The following is an 11,933-nucleotide window of genomic DNA, read 5'->3' as shown; positions in this document are numbered from 1 at the left end:
AGTATGCCTGTGTTGTCTTTTCAGGTGTGTTCTGACAGGTTAGCGCGGTATAGTCACAACCGGGAATTTCGGGTCGAACCGGGTTCGGGCCCGAAATGTAAATTGGATTGATTATTTGGCATTTTATTTGATGAATGATAATCTGAAATTTATTTGAAATTAATTGAGTATTGAATGACTATTTTACCCTTGTGAGGGTGATCATGTGTGTTTTGGCCTTAAGGGCACTTTGGTCATTTGACCTTTATTTTCTATGATGGATAAAGATGAATTTCTTTAAAAAAAAATGGATTAATTTCTGGTGTTATTCCTCTCTCTTACCCGACCCTCTCTCCCTCTCTTGCTCTCTTGATTTTCAATTTTAAGGATTGAAGAAAAGTGCTTGATGTTTGGTGGTTTTGGAGCTTGATAATTGTAGAACTTTGAGCTTACTCTTGGTTTGAGTTTGAGGTAGTTTCCTATGACTTTAATCTTGATTTTTACTTCTGAATTTGAGTGTTGTAAAAGCATAAGTTTGTGCTAATTTTCTTGAGATTGCATGTGTAAAGGAATTGAAGTTAGTTTTGTTGAATTTGAGTATGTGATGCTTGAATCCTTGCTTGGGTGTTTGATTGAGCTCTAGATAAATTTTAGGGTTATTTTCATGTCTTGAATTCAGATTTTTGAAAGTGTTTGCAGCTGGAAAATTGATTGAGTTGGTTGAGTTGAAGCTCAAGTTTAGAGCTTGAAGTTTTGGAGTTTGAACATAATTTTAAGTTGATTTTTACAATCTGAAATTATGGGGTTTATTGTTGGATTTTGATGCATAAATATGTGTTTTAGACCCTATAATATTTCCTAGCTGCTCTAAGTGGATTAATTGTGATTTTGGTTGTGAAAAGCAAGCTTGAGTTCATGGAACTCAAGCTTGGTGCTTTAATGGCACTTTTTGATTTTTAGTGCAATTGTTGGGTTTAAGTTGTGGAATATGTTTATTATGACATATATTGATGCTCTGGAAAGTTTGGGAATGTTTGGGGATGATTTGAGTGAGTTTTGGGGGTTTAAAGATTGAGAAATTTCGTGTTCTCTGCCCAGACAACCGGAATTCCGGTTGGTTCATCCGGAATTCCGGTTGGAGTTCATCGGGAAATGCTGAAATTTGTTTTGGCCATAACTTTTGACTCGGTACTCCGTTTGGGACGTTCTTTATACCGTTGGAAAGCTCTTTTCGAGCTCTATGTGATTATCTGTATTTGAAATGCCATGAATTTATTTTATGAATGTGAAATCAGGGGTTAACCCTATTTGTGAAAATCCCGGATTGTGTGTGACTAGGATTACCGGCACCTGGTCAGGAGCACCCGGGGATTTGGAATCTCTACTATTGCGGGACAACAGGTAAGACAGTGATTAGCACGTAGAGTATGCGCAGTGGCGCTTATGTTGAGAATGATATGCATGAATGTTAAGTAACCGGGATTAGGGTTATTACCCTAATAGGAACGGTTTAATAGCCTAGGGTTATTACCCTAGTGATATATGTGTATAAATGCCATGCCATGTTAATTGAAATGTGATTTAAGGATTATGTGCTCAAGGCATAATCACGTTGGACTCGGTACTCATAACCGAGATGAACCGCTTCTAAGGCCTTAATGTATTTAGACGTGTGAGAGTAACACGTGGGTCTACGTCACGTAGATTTAATTAGATGTGTGAGCGCAACACATAGGTCTACGCCACGTAGACATAAATGGGCATGATGAAATAATGATCAGGTCTGTGCTATACAGACATATGTGAATGAGCATAATATATTTGTTATGATTTATACTGTCTTGCTGGGCTTGGCTCACGGGTGCTCTACTGTGCAGGAAAGGGTAAGGCATTAGCTGATCAGCCATGAGTTTCAGGAGCAGGACGAAGAATGTACATGTTCATGCCACTTCAGACCAAGCGGGTTATGGGTCTAACAGTGTTGACTTTTGTATTCTGTTTTGCCGCTTAGGTCGGCTAGTAAGAAAGAACTTGTAATAAGTTTGTAAATATTTTTGGGATCCCAACTATTTTGAAAAGTTTAAATATATTACAAGTTTATTTTCAGTCTGTTTAATTTAAAAGTTTAAATTCTGCGCTATTTTAATTAGTAATCCCGGTTAGGGGATTAGGGCTTCATAAGTATTTTGAGTAGCGTGCCTAATTATTTAGGGCGTTACAATTTGGTATCAGAGCGCCAAGGTTTTTAAACTTCCTGTAGGCCGTAGAACATGTACATTCGTCGTCGAGAGATAGGCTTGACTCATGGTGCAGTAAGTATTGAGAGTAAATACTTGACTGTATGTGTGATCATCTGTTTACCGCTTTCCATTTTAGGCAGTATGCAAGCATCTAGAGTATGTATGTGTTATGTGATGCCATGCTATAAATGCTATTTGTTTATGTAAATATGTATGAGGTAAATAGATGAGTTAGGGTTTAAGGCAATAAGTGCGTGAGTGTGGTATTGGTGCTTAACTCGCTGGGGTTGTTGATTACAGGGGTACTAGTAATGGACCCTCCGCAATCATCTAGACCACAGGGCGAGCAAGTAGAGCCCGAGGTTACCCAAACCGATCCACCAGCACTGCCTCCACCTCCGCAAAATCCAGGGGATAATGCGGGGGCCGTTAATGCTAATCCTCCTGGCCGGCGCGGCGGATGTTTCATGAAATGCGAAGTGTCATACTTCGTCAAGAGGAAGAGTTGCGACGTTTAAGGCAACAAGCTGCCCCGGTGAATCAAGGGTTACCACCGGCTCTGTGCCGGTGGTGGGTAACCAAGGGTATATTATGCCGCACGGGACTACGTGTTCGAGCGGTTTGTGAAGCCGCAACCTCGGCTTTTACGGGAGGCATTGATATTATTAAGGCCGATCAATGGATGAGCACCGTTACCCGTATCCTCGATAATATGGGGGTGACGGGAGCGAGAGGGTGAATTGTGCGGCCTTTATGTTTCAAGATCATGCCCGCGTATGGTGGGATATAGTGAATCAGACTCGAGATGTCAGTGTCATGACATGGGAAGAGTTCAAGAAACTTTTTGAAGAAAAGTTTTATAACGTTGCAGTGAGGACTTCACACCAAGAAGATTTTGTGAAGTTGACTCAGGGGAAAATGTCTGTGGCTGAATATACTCTGGACTTCGATCGGTTATCTAAATTTGTTGGTGATCTGGTGCCTACAGATTTTACCAGAAAGCAGAAATATGTTCGAGGACTAAATGCTACAATTAGTCGGGACTTGAAGATTACCACATCACATGACACTCTGTATAAGAGAGTGGTAGACTTGGCCTTAATTGCTGAGGAGGCCGAGCGGCAAGTAATGAAGGAGCGAGGCCGCAAAGGATGCCGCCATGGCATCAAACCCTCTGCCGGTGGTAATGTCGGTAAGGGGACCGACGGTGGCAACCACGAGCACAAATGGAAGGCCGAGGCTTCGGAGCTTCGGGGGAAATAGAAAGTTTCGGGGAAACAGAGGTGGCCGTCAGGGTCGCGGGTCCTCATTCCGATCATATCCAGAATGTTCTAAATGCAAGAAGCATCATCCTGGTGAGTGCCGAGCCAAGGCATGTTTCCAGTGTGGCATGGTGGGACACTTTATCAGAGACTGTCCCCAAGCCAAGAGAGAAGAGCCTAAGAAGAATGTTGCTCAGAACCCGGGGCGACTTTTCACTATAACTCAGGCAGATGCTAATGCTAGTCCGTCAGTTGTGACAGGTCAGTTATCTATTAATGGTTGTGCTTATACTGTGTTATTTGATTCGGGAGCTACTCATTCATATGTATCGAGTAGAGTGATAGAAAGTTTACATAAGCCATGTGATATTTATGTTTCGGGGTTTGGAACCCTGTTACCCTCGGGAGACCTGATAATATCCACAAGGTGGATTCGGTCCTTGTCTTTTTGGATTGACGGTTGTGAGTTGACCGCCAATCTAATTGAGCTGCAATTATCTGATTTTGACATAATCCTGGGAATGGATTTTCTGTCTAAATATGGAGCGATGATTGACTGCAAACGGAAGATGGTGGTGTTTGAGCCCGACGGTGCTAACCCAGTGGTGTTCGTGGGTAAAGTTCAAGGGGCACGCATACCGAGAATATCACTGTTGAAAGCTAAAGACCTGATGGGTAGAGGTTGTCTAGGGTTCATAGTTACTACAGTGGACACTAGCCAACCTGTGACATCGGGGCCTGAGAATACGAGATTGGTATGTGAGTTCCTTGATGTCTTTCCAGAAGATTTGCCGGGATTGCCACCTGTTCGGGAAATTGAATTTGTTATTGAATTGGCTCCGGGAGTGGATCCAGTGTCTAAGGCACCGTACCGAATGGCTCCAACTGAGTTGAAGGAATTGAAGATACAATTGCAAGAGTTACTGAATCTGGGATTCATCAGACCGAGCTACTCACCTTGGGGTGCTCCGGTTTTGTTTGTGAAGAAGAAAGACGGAACCCTGCGATTGTGTATTGACTACCGGGAGTTGAACAAGCTTACCATTAAGAACAAGTATCCTTTACCTCGAATTGATGATCTGTTTGATCAACTGAAGGGGAAGACGGTCTTTTCCAAGACTGATCTTCGCTCAGGCTATCATCAGCTGAGAATTTGAGAGGAAGATATCCCAAAAACTGCGTTTCGTACTCGGTATGGACACTATGAATTTCTTGTGATGTCTTTTGGACTCACTAATGCCCCGGCGGCATTCATGGATTTGATGAATCGGGTGTTTAAGGATTACCTGGATAGGTTTGTGATTGTGTTTATCGATGACATTTTGGTGTACTCTGAGACAGAAGAAGAGCATGAGTTGCATCTCAGAGTGGTTTTGCAAAGATTACGGGATCACAAGCTTTATGCTAAGTTCAAAAAGTGTGAATTCTGGTTATCTCGTGTCTCATTTTTGGGGCACATAGTGGATAAAGATGGGATCATGGTGGATCCAGCTAAAATTGAAGCTGTACGGGATTGGCCAATACCGAAGTCAGCTACAGAGGTCAGAAGTTTTCTGGGTTTGGCTGGTTATTATCGTCGGTTCGTTGAGGGTTTTTCAAAGATTGTTGTACCCTTAACGGAGCTGACCCGAAAGAACCAGAAGTTTGTTTGGACTGATCGGTGTGAGAAAAGTTTCCTGGAGTTAAAGCAACGCTTGATTACCGCTCCTGTACTAACTCTTCCTTCAGATAAGGAAAAGTTTGTGGTATATTGTGATGCCTCGAGACAGGGTCTCGGCTGTGTGCTTATGCAGGCTGGGAGGGTAATAGCTTATGCTTCTCGACAGTTAAAGGAGTACGAGCAGAGGTACCCTACTCACGATTTAGAACTCGCAGCAGTGGTATTTGCGCTAAAGATTTGGCGGCATTACCTTTATGGCGAGAAATGTGAGATATACACTGATCATAAAAGTCTGAAATACTTCTTCACCCAGAAGGACTTGAATATGAGACAAAGACGTTGGCTAGAATTGGTGAAGGATTATGATTGTGAGATCCTTTATCATCCTGGTAAAGCCAATGTGGTTGCTGACGCTTTGAGTAGAAAAGGTCAGAGTCAGTTGAGTACTATGAAGCAAATCTCCCGACAGTTAGCAAATGAAATGACTCGAGCTCAGATTGAGTTGGTTGTGGGGCAATTGGGTAATATTACCCTACAATCCACTCTTTTAGAGAGAATTAAAGAAGCACAAAAGCAAGATTCAGAGTTGATAAAAACCCGAGCTAGGGTTTTGGCTGGGAAGGCTAGTGATTTCTCAGTAGATGAAACGGGAATGTTGAAATTTGGAAGTCGTGTTTGTGTGCCTATGAATGAAAACATCAAGAAAGAGATCATGGATGAGTCTCACACGACTCCTTATTCAGTTCATCCAGGGTCGACAAAGATGTACCAAGACCTGAAAGCCATGTTTTGGTGGCCAGGCATGAAGAATGACATCGCTGAGTATGTTGCAAAGTGCCTTACATGTCAGCAAGTGAAAGCTGAACACCAGCGACCTGCAGGGTTGCTGCAACCACTGAAAATACCAGAATGGAAATGGGAAGATATAGCTATGGACTTCGTGGTAGGTATGCCTAGAACCACGGGACAATTTGACTCTGTGTGGGTCATAGTGGACAGGTTTACAAAGTCTGCTCACTTTTTACCTGTTCGGACGAATTTCTCCATTGATCAGTATGCTGAATTATATGTTAGAGAAATTGTTCGTCTGCACGGTGTCCCAAAGTCCATTGTGTCGGATAGAGATCCGAAGTTTACATCGAGATTCTGGGAGAATCTGCATCGAGCTATGGGAACTCAGTTAAAGTTCAGCACAGCTTTTCATCTTCAGACGGATGAGCAATCCGAGAGGACCATTCAGATTTTAGAGGACATGCTACGGGCATGTGTGCTTGACTTTGAGGGATCATGGGTAAAGTACCTTCCCCTGATCGAGTTTTCTTATAATAACAGCTATCAGGCAACAATCGGGATGGCTCCCTATGAACTTTTATATGGAAGAAAATGTAGATCGCCCATTCACTGGGATGAAGTGGGTGAAAGAAAGTTCTTGGGTCCCGAAGCTGTTCAGAAAACAAGTGAGGCAGTTGATAAGATTAGAGCGCGAATGCTCGTGGCTCAGAGTAGGCAAAAGAGTTATGCCGATCCAAAGCGTCGAGATATTGATTTTCAAGTCGGGGACATGGTATTTCTCCGAATATCTCCGATGAAAGGCATAAAACGCTTTGGGAAGAAAGGAAAGCTTAGCCCGAGGTTCATTGGACCTTTTGAAATCCTTGAGAGGATAGGGCAAGTAGCGTACAGGTTGGCTATGCCCCCAGCGCTGGCAGCTGTACATAATGTGTTTCATGTTTCAATGCTTCGGAAATATGTCTCAGACTCGTCCCATGTTCTGAGTTATGAAGCATTGGAACTTCAGCCGGACTTGTCATACGAGGAACAACCAGTGCAGATACTTGATAGAAGAGAAAAAGTCTTGAGAAGCAAGACAGTGGCACTGGTGAAAGTACTGTGGATGAACAGTAAAGTAGAAGAGGCAACCTGGGAACTCGAGACGGATATGCAGCAGAAATATCCGGAGTTGTTCAGGTAAATTTCGGGACGAAATTTCTATAAGGAGGGGGTAATTGTAATACCCGGAATTAAGAAATGGATTAGCAAAACCCTAACTAGATAATTATGTATAATGGAGGAATTATATTATTATATAATTCAATATATGTGATTTATATGAATTTTAATATATTAAAGACCCCGTTGGTGAGCCAGGGGCATTTTGGTAATTATGACCCGAGAAGGGTAAAATGATGAAATTAATTTAATTACGTGCTTAATATAACTATATTATTATATAGTATGCCTGTGTTGTCTTTTCAGGTGTGTTCTGACAGGTTAGCGCGGTATAGTCACAACCGGGAATTTCGGGCCGAACCGGGTTCGGGCCCGAAATGTAAATTGGATTGATTATTTGGCATTTTATTTGATGAATGATAATCTGAAATTTATTTGAAATTAATTGAGTATTGAATGACTATTTTACCCTTGTGAGGGTGATCATGTGTGTTTTGGCCTTAAGGGCACTTTGGTCATTTGACCTTTATTTTCTATGATGGATAAAGATGAATTTCTTTAAAAAAAAAAATGGATTAATTTCTGGTGTTATTCCTCTCTCTTACCCGACCCTCTCTCCCTCTCTTGCTCTCTTGATTTTCAATTTTAAGGATTGAAGAAAAGTGCTTGATGTTTGGTGGTTTTGGAGCTTGATAATTGTAGAACTTTGAGCTTACTCTTGGTTTGAGTTTGAGGTAGTTTCCTATGACTTTAATCTTGATTTTTACTTCTGAATTTGAGTGTTGTAAAAGCATAAGTTTGTGCTAATGTTCTTGAGATTGCATGTGTAAAGGAATTGAAGTTAGTTTTGTTGAATTTGAGTATGTGATGCTTGAATCCTTGCTTGGGTGTTTGATTGAGCTCTAGATAAATTTTAGGGTTATTTTCATGTCTTGAATTCAGATTTTTGAAAGTGTTTGCAGCTGGAAAATTGATTGAGTTGGTTGAGTTGAAGCTCAAGTTTAGAGCTTGAAGTTTTGGAGTTTGAACATAATTTTAAGTTGATTTTTACAATCTGAAATTATGGGGTTTATTGTTGGATTTTGATGCATAAATATGTGTTTTAGACCCTATAATATTTCCTAGCTGCTCTAAGTGGATTAATTGTGATTTTGGTTGTGAAAAGCAAGCTTGAGTTCATGGAACTCAAGCTTGGTGCTTTAATGGCACTTTTTGATTTTTAGTGCAATTGTTGGGTTTAAGTTGTGGAATATGTTTATTATGACATATATTGATGCTCTGGAAAGTTTGGGAATGTTTGGGGATGATTTGAGTGAGTTTTGGGGGTTTAAAGATTGAGAAATTTCGTGTTCTCTGCCTAGACAACCGGAATTCTGGTTGGTTCATCCGGAATTCCGGTTGGAGTTCATCGGGAAATGCTGAAATTTGTTTTGGCCATAACTTTTGACTCGGTACTCCGTTTGGGACGTTCTTTATACCGTTGGAAAGCTCTTTTCGAGCTCTATGTGATTATCTGTATTTGAAATGCCATGAATTTATTTTATGAATGTGAAATCAGGGGTTAACCCTATTTGTGAAAATCCCGGATTGTGTGTGACTAGGATTACGGCACACGGTCGGGAGCACCCGGGGATTTGGAATCTCTACTATTGCGAGACAACAGGTAAGACAGTGATTAGCACGTAGAGTATGCGCAGTGGTGCTTATGTTGAGAATGATATGCATGAATGTTAAGTAACCGGGATTAGGGTTATTACCCTAATAGGAACGGTTTAATAGCCTAGGGTTATTACCCTAGTGATATATGTGTATAAATGCCATGCCATGTTAATTGAAATGTGATTTAAGGATTATGTGCTCAAGGCATAATCACGTTGGACTCGGTACTCATAACCGAGATGAACCGCTTCTAAGGCCTTAATGTATTTAGACGTGTGAGAGTAACACGTGGGTCTACGTCACGTAGATTTAATTAGATGTGTGAGCGCAACACATAGGTCTACGCCACGTAGACATAAATGGGCATGATGAAATAATGATCAGGTCTGTGCTATACAGACATATGTGAATGAGCATAATATATTTGTTATGATTTATACTGTCTTGCTGGGCTTGGCTCACGGGTGCTCTACTGTGCAGGAAAGGGTAAGGCATTAGCTGATCAGCCATGAGTTTCAGGAGCAGGGCGAAGAATGTACATGTTCATGCCACTTCAGACCAAGCGGGTTATGGGTCTCACAGTGTTGACTTTTGTATTCTGTTTTGCCGCTTAGGTCGGCTAGTAAGAAAGAACTTGTAATAAGTTTGTAAATATTTTTGGGATCCCAACTATTTTGAAAAGTTTAAATATATTACAAGTTTATTTTCAGTCTGTTTAATTTAAAAGTTTAAATTCTGCGCTATTTTAATTAGTAATCCCGGTTAGGGGATTAGGGCTTCATAAGTATTTTGAGTAGCATGCCTAATTATTTAGGGCGTTACAATGATAGTACCAAAACATACTTTCACAGGTGAATAACACTCTTAACCAGTACAATGCCTGTACTGCTGAACCGACACAATGGTTGTGTCGCTATGATATCACCCAAATACATACAAAGATACACACAGCATGCATATATATATATATCATACATATACATACACCCAGATATTTATATCACACGTTATATTCAGTTCTTACCTGTTTTCCGAATTCAAACGTGCTGGCCGACCTGAACGGAAATCTCGTGCTAGATGGATGCCCTAATCACATTTTGAAACCGGGTAAGTTACATGATTCAAAACCCTAATCCCGGGAAACCCAAAACCAAAACCCTAGGTTCTGCTATACTCTTAATGGGTTATTCTAACTCTGGAAATGGGGAAACACCCAACCGAGGCATCGGAATGGCAAAAATTGAGAAAATGAAAGGCCCGGGGAACCCTGCCAAAACCGGCTAGCCGGTTTTTGTGGCCCTGCAAACCGGCTAGCCGGTTTGCACCAGGTTTCCCAAAACCTTTCATTCAATGCCCAATCTTCCACCAAATGCAATGAAACCTTCCAGAGTACCTAATTAGGGCATAAACAATAATTTCCAACCAGTAATTCACAGAACAAGCCATCAAAACCCAAGTTGCCATTAAAGCCCAAAGCTTTGAATTCAAAGCTCAAAGTTGCATAAAACTTACAATCATTCACTACACCAGCTGCTATGCACTAAAATTAACTCATACAAACCCTAGAATTCGAACTAAACAAACATCAAACCTTAACAGCTCCTATAACCCAAAGTCACCATTTCAAACTAAGCAAAACTTAAAAAACTAAAGAGGGGTTCACTAGGGCTTACCTTAACTTGAATCTCCCAAAGTTTCCTTGCTGAAATCACCAAAAATCAGCAGCCCCCTCCCTTGTTCTTGCTGCCTTCGAAGAGAGAGAGAGAAGAAAGAACTTCTCTTTCAAAATGACCCCTTTTTTTTTTAATTTTCTTTTCTTTCTTTGATTTTCTAAATTGAGGAAAAGGTTTTAATTAAAACCCTTTGCTGAAAGTTAAATGCTAGGTGTCAAATACCTAGGGCAGCCACCTATCTCCCATTTACTCAAATGACAAAAATGCCCTTAAAGTTATAACTTAGGTATTTCTAAAGCTAGGGGTAAAATGGTCAAATTCCATAACCCCGCTCAATCCCGATAATTATTTCCTTTAAAATGTTTCCCACCAAGAAATAAGGTTCTAAACTTACCCATATGATCAATCTAGCCATCCATCGCATTTTCCGTTGTCGCCGAACAAAAATTACAAAAATATTATATTCCACATATAAACTAAATAATACCCCTAGAATTTAATAAAATCTCCGAAATTGAGAAATTATAACTCTAATATTTATTTCTAAATATTGGGATCCATTATTAAATAAATTCACACATAATAATAAAATAATAAAAATTAGTGCTAATTGCCTTTACTAATCCAAATTATAAGAGCGATCATTACAATTATTCCCCCGTTAAAAGGATTTCGTCCCCGAAATCTAACTTGAATAGCTCTGGATGTTGAGTCCTTATATCCGACCCCGATTCTCAGGTGGCTTCTTCCACCTTACTATTCCTCCAGAGTACTTTAACCAGTCCAATAGTCTTATTCCGAATAACTTTTTCCTTTTTATCCAAAATCTGTGCAGGTTGCTCCTCATAGAATAAATCTAGTTGCAGTTCAAGGGCTTCATAACTCAAGACATGGTCGGGTCTGATACGTATTTCCTCAACATAGATATGTGAAATACGTTATGAACAGCCAATAACGCTGCTAGCCGATATGTTACCTGCCCGACCTTCTCGAGTATCTGAAATGGCCCAATGAACCTAGGGCTTAACTTACCCTTCTTCCCGAAGCGTCTAATACCCTTCATTGGTGAAACCCGCAGGAAAACATGTTTCCACACTGAAATGTAACATCTCTATGCTTCGGATCAGCATAACTTTTCTGCCTGCTTTGAGCAAAGAAGCATCCGAGCCTTGATCGTATCAATAGCTTCATTGGTCCTCTGCACTACCCCGGACCCGAGTACTTCCTTTCTCCTGTCTCGTCCCAATGAATAGGAGAACGACATTTTCTACCATATAACATCTCATAGGGAGCCATCCCTATTGTACTCTGGTAGCTATTGTTGTAGGAGAATTCAATTAAAGGCAAGTACCTACTCCATGAACCCTCAAAGTCCATGACACAGGCTCGCAGTAGGTCTTCTAAAATCTGAATAGTTCTTTCTGATTGACCATCAGTCTGAGGGTGAAAGGTTGTACTAGACTTTAACTTGGTACCCATAGCCTTCTGAAGACTCACCCAAAACTTCGAT

General features: G+C 40.8%; 1 long non-coding RNA gene across 2 annotated transcripts; it reads left to right on the top strand.

The window, feature by feature from the left end:
* Positions 1 to 312: 312 nt before the first annotated feature.
* LOC133035679 (uncharacterized) lies at positions 313 to 9,529 on the top strand. Of its 2 annotated transcripts, none has more exons than XR_009686819.1 (3): positions 313 to 450; positions 1,318 to 1,380; positions 9,231 to 9,529. It is a non-coding gene; the product is annotated as an uncharacterized LOC133035679 (long non-coding RNA). The 2 variants fall into 2 exon arrangements; XR_009686818.1 differs by lacking the exon at positions 9,231 to 9,529 and adding an exon at positions 1,857 to 2,085.
* Positions 9,530 to 11,933: the final 2,404 nt, after the last annotated feature.

This window comes from Cannabis sativa, chromosome 3 (genome assembly GCF_029168945.1).
Source record: "Cannabis sativa cultivar Pink pepper isolate KNU-18-1 chromosome 3, ASM2916894v1, whole genome shotgun sequence".
Classification (NCBI taxonomy): domain Eukaryota; kingdom Viridiplantae; phylum Streptophyta; class Magnoliopsida; order Rosales; family Cannabaceae; genus Cannabis; species Cannabis sativa.
This window is presented reverse-complemented; position numbering and strand designations above follow the sequence as displayed.